Here is a 6000-nt window from a genome sequence, read left to right on the forward strand (position 1 = left end):
GAGTGAGAATCACCAGCTCATCAATATTCTAAAAACGTTCGAGTGCTGACTCTGATGAAATGTGGATTCGGAACTCAGATGGAATACGAGCTTGAACGTATCTTGTTGTCCTGTAGCACTTCTGTGTTTGTTCTTGTGCTTTATTTTTTCGTCATATTTTGTATTGTCTATCAATATATAAAATTATATGAAAGCGATAATCACCTTTTGTAGCTTATTGAGTTATTGTGACAAGATTTTTTTCTAAGAAAGAAAGCTTTCTGAAACGTTGCATGAATGGCATAAGCAGGCACTGTTGTTTAAGATACAGCAGTTATCATTCGATTAAAGCTAATTTGATGAGAAAAAAAAGCCATAGGTTAAATATTATCTAATCAAAATAAAAGCAGTTTCAGATATTGCCTACCAGACGACCAGAAACAAACAACTATATTACCGTAGTTTCGCTGGAGTCCGAAATTAAAAATTAAATCAATTCTCATTGGCTGGTGAAAATCACTCTTAAAAACCATCATCTCAAAAGTTCAAGACAATTTTCCACTTTCACTTTTCTACGCTGAAGAGATCGAAACACTGGCCACTGTCCGTAGTTATTTCCAATAATGTCTTTCTAGACATTAGTTTTTAAAGAAATAAAAAGAGTCAAAAGTCGTACACATTTCACTTTGTGTGGAGCTACATGTGCTTGAGAGGTTACTGTTATTTTTTATTCACTCAATAATATTAAAACTCGAAACAGAAATCTTGCAGTACATCAAGGTTTATTTGTGACACGCAGAAGCTTGGCTGTGATTACAACTACTTAAATACAACAAGGCTAACACAGACATGCAGAAGTACAGATATAGTTCAAATGGAGGTTAATTATGATGAAAAAAAGTGAAAATTATAGCTTTGGAAAAAAAAGTTTCTGCAATACTATAGTCAGATGATTGATGACAACTGGATAGGATTAAATGCCATCATTCAAAACAATTCTTAAAACTAATAAAATAACAACATGTTAAAACGAACGTTTTCGGCCAGACTCTTCGCCCTCGTCAGGAAAAGCAAAAATATACTTGAAACGATATGTCAAAGTTGGAAAATATCTATTGCAAAATAAAGCGGAAGAAATACCGGAGCTAGTCAGCTTTTGCCTTTAACAATACAGGAATCTTTTTTCGGGCATTTTTTACTTTAAAATGATTACTGCCGTTTAGATTTTAAATCAAGGGTGGGGAAACAAGCTGGCGGCATGCGGTCCGTGAGACGCTTCATGCTGCCCGCGATTACATTTTGTCTAGCTTTAAAATCAAACCATCTGGATGTAAACACTAAACCCATCAAATGTTTTGAGTGATTTCATACTCGTGCAATTTCATATTGCTGATAAAAGTTCTTGAGGTGCGAAAATGTTGTCAGTTGTTTTACAAATTTCCAGCAGAAATGCTATTTATGGCTAGCTTAAAAGTAGACCAACGCTAGATTAGTAAATCTATCCTAAAATTTAGAAAACCACACAAACTTTTGCGACTTTGCGGCAACTCATCTAACTAGACGCAAAATATACGTGAAATTGTCTTCATAAATAACAACAAGTTGTGTAACTCTAATTCAAACAAGCTATTTTACACAATATTTTCTAGTTGCATTTAAAATGGAAACTTTTGCACCTGCCAATAATACAGTATTTCATAGCTCATACGACCCACAATAATGAACAGGATTCCCAACCCTGTTTTAAATAAACGAAACTTCTACTCGAAAGTTGAAAAAATTTAGAGTTCGATCTGATTAGTGATTAGCATTGATCCAGTGACCAGAGCATCAGTGCATACCAGGGATTAGGGACTGGTTCCACCAACGTTAGGTTGGTAATCGTTAGTAAAGTAAAACATATGGAGCAAAAAATGGCCAAATTATGACGTTAAAGTATAAGGAAGTCTTTGAGATTGCTGACGAAACCTAATCAGGAAAGGCTGTTTTTCTGTTTTGTGCTTAATGCATCATGACCAAAAAATGTAATGGCATTTTTTTGACAACTAGGCTAGGATCACTCATAATTTTTTTGTCCCGAAAGTGTAAAGTTGTGGTTAATCTACGAAAGTGAAGTTTTACAAAAACTGCTTTTCCGTTAAGTTCACAAACTATTTTGAGCTGCAATAAGACAAAGATTCAGTTGTGCCACATTTTTTTTCTTATCTGCACACCCGAAGCAGAGACCAACGTTTGATTTTTTTTAGCTATTTATTGTGAGAAAATCGTTTTCCTCTTGCAGGGCACATCAAGCAAGTTCGAATTACCTAAACCGGTGTTACTTTTTCTTAAGTAATAGTTTTCAAGTTTGGCTGGTCACAATTTACAAATACTTTTTATTTCAAACCTTTTAAAAGTAAAAAACAAGATAATTCAATAAGTATTTTTATGTTGTTCCACAACTGCCATGGCGTTTTAGGGGCTACACGTTCTTTAATTCGGTTTCATATTTACCGTGTGACACCATTATTATTGGCGACATATTGTCACTGATTTGAACACATCCGATACCGAAAAATTCTACAACAAACCTTTACCAGTCACATCAAAAGCACGACAAAAATTGAAAAAAAACAAAACATGCGACTTCGCTATAATACATTTACGTTTTGCAGTATTCATGCTATAGAAATCGGTGGTTTAAGATTTAGTGGCCTGGAAGACAAGGAAGTCAATCTTCATGTCCACCTTTAAGCATGCCACCGAGTGTCGCTTGCCAACACAGTCGCAGGCTTTTGACAGGTATGGGAATAACTTCTTTTCGAAGGCCGAGAAAACGCGTTTGTCTTTTGGCCACTCACTTGATAACATTTTAGTTTTTGCAACAAAGGCGATAAAATGAGTTAATATCATTTTTAAAAATAGGCTAATATCATTGTGGGTAAGCGATAAGTACTGTATCTACAATTTTAAGAACCAAGCACATGAAACCAGGATGCAACCGAACATCTGTGTGCCATGTTTATTGCAGACTATCTTCGAAGTGTCATCATTCAGTGAAAAGTGTAAAAGCAACAACAACATCTAGGGCAATTTATTAATGAGAAGTTAAAACGTAAGAAATCGTTGTAGTGACAAAATGGAATACTCTAGTTCACGGTTATTCACCCAGATAGCAAAAAGGATTCTACGGTCGTTTAATCTATGTAAGAAAGACCAACTTTGCTAGCCGGATTGCTTTCATCAAGCACTTCTGCCACAGTCAGATTTATCCACACAAGAAAACTTGTGATGTCATTAGCATCTGCTTCGGTGCAGTCGGGATACCCTTAACCGTTTTCTTATCGATCCGTCATTTCTCTAATCGTGTTTCAACTGATTTTCAGCATTTAATCTTTCTCTATGACGAAACCAATTCTGCTAAGTAAAGTCCGACGGGTGAGATCTTTGACGTCACTGTGACATCATTTGACAGTTAGCACCGGTTTAGTTTCGGCCATGTTTCGACTGATACGGTTTTATCGAGTCAAGGAACGTGAAAGAGTCAACAAACTCAACCGTGTGAAATAACGGATTTCGCAAAAATCGGATCACCGTGTTGTTTTTTTCCATGTACATACACACTTCAAGTCGCCATTTGTAGAATTTCTGTGTTTGACTACACGTTTAGAACACGATTTGGTTAGTTACGCGGTAAAAAATATGCGTTTCCAGTCAATTCGTTTTGACTTGATTCCTCATTCTGATAAAATAGACAACTTCAGCGCAAACAAACTTGTGAAAACAACAAACAAATTTTGGAAAACAAATTTGAATGGAAGTTGTTTAATGTCTAACTTTGTTTGTGATCTAAAAGTGGTTCCACCAAGTATGTGTTCACATACGCCTTTGCAATTACCATGTATAATGTAGGTGACAAAGTATCAATAGAATAATCAGTTAGTTTCATTTCTTTTGCCACAATAGTTTTGCTTATTGTTATTGTAACACTTTGCGTAAATGACCTCAAAAAGAGACCATTACATGGAAATGTTTGTAGTTATGACAAGAGACGATTTGTTCAAAACACGTCTCACGGTCTCTGTCGAAAGTAGAAAAATTGTTTTCTCTTTTATGTCTACAGTAGCCTACAAGTTTTTGGGTGCGATCACTTTGGAAAACACAATCGTTTCTTATTTTGTTTCGCAACAGGATTATGAAATCAGAATCGAAACAATTTTCCATAAACAAATTTGAAGTTTAGCTTTGGAAAAGAAAGCACCAAAACCGAAAAAACATTTCCACTTCACATTCTTGGAGTAGAAATATTTTGTCCTTCTTACATCTTTTACTGCAGCAAAACGGTGCTTCAATATTTTTGAAGACTTCCATGTGGTTTGTAACTAAAAATAGACGTTGAAATTGAGTAAACAAATAGGCGTTTTTGTCACTCTTAGTCACACAAGGCTAAGAAAGGGGTCTTGTTAACACCGAGCCTTAAGCAAATAGACATAGAAAAGAAAGCAGTTTCTAAAAGTACAGTACATGACTATTTCCAAATTATCAATAAACATGGAACGATTGAGACCTGTCAGTCTAAACGTAAACAATTGCTTGAAATTGGAACAACACAGCTAATAAAAATCCAACCATTTAACGTTGATTCAACGATTGCTAATGTAAAAAAATTATTTTGTTAAGTGGGAACACGAAAAGTGATACTTGCTCTATAAACCGTTTGAGAAGTTTTGTTTTACTAACACCCAAAAGAAGAGGTGTTTGCTTGTTCTTGGACAGAAAACGTGTTAGCCTCTTATGTTTGATAGACTGGCATTCAGCCACAACAAGAAAGAAACAAAAAGAAGTGATACGGAAAAGCAAATAAAAGAAAGGTAAATCTACTTCAATTCTCCTTTTTGAATGATATCGGGTTCTAAGGAGAATAATAAATGAAAAGAAGGGAGCCCTTGCAAAGGTCTATTCAAGTCAAACAGGGGTAACAAAGGTTGATTTCTGGACGAGGGTGTCAAAGACCGACCAAAAACGTGTTGAAATCCATGATAGATTCTGTTGCAACAACATTGCGATTAAGAACAACATGGCGAGAGAGTTTAACTTTTCTTTTAAAAATTTAATCTTTGAGGTGCTCGAGTTTTAAATAGACAATTTAATTGACTCGATATCTAACAAAAGTTCTTTTGAAACCACTGCTCCGCTAAAGTTACCAACAAACACTAAAGAAAAGTAAAAAAAAACACATCATAATACAAACTATACAAAGAGGAGCTGCCCTTGTTCAGAGATAACAATAAACAGCCACTCAAAAGAACAAACTAACACAGTTGTTATTTGCTTTAGCCTCAGTCACGTTTGCACGCTTAAAGCCATCGAAAAACCGAAAAGAAACGCAGCAGGAAATAATAATCACTGATTCTGAAGAATGCAGCAAACGAAACTGTATGTTAATTGTTGATGGTCTGATTGCATCACAACCTTAATCAAACAAATCAACAATTACCCACACACAATCTTGGGGTAAAAAAGTAACCATTTACTCGCTTCCCAGACATTAAATCAGTCATTTTATTACATTGATTCAACATCTGCAAACGTTGAATCAATGTAAAAATGACGGATTTGGCTATCTGGGTTATTTTTTCCTCATAGGGACGGTGAACTTTGCACTTTTGAAGTGCTCATAATGTAGCAATTTCCTGTCCAGATGAACTTTCAATTCAACATAATATCCAATTGGGCCATTAAAACTTATGAGTAGCAATGTATTTTCGAACATTAGTAAATTAACATTTTGCTTAAAACTACTTTTTATAAAAAAAAAATAATTTGTAACACAACTCAATTATCTTTTCTATTTTTTTGATATTTCAAAAAATATTTCTAATTTTTTATTTTAGAATTTTTACTATTTTTACTAAAGGAGTTTTTGAGCGTTAATAGCACGAAAATATGCATACGGTACAAATACAGTCTTATTGAAGGTCTTATTTTGTTTGAACTTATTACAGCCCACAGAGGCTATGCTATTCTTTCCGTGGATACAAC

The sequence above is a fragment of the Aplidium turbinatum genome, chromosome 8, assembly GCF_918807975.1.
Source record: "Aplidium turbinatum chromosome 8, kaAplTurb1.1, whole genome shotgun sequence".
NCBI classification, from domain to species: domain Eukaryota; kingdom Metazoa; phylum Chordata; class Ascidiacea; order Aplousobranchia; family Polyclinidae; genus Aplidium; species Aplidium turbinatum.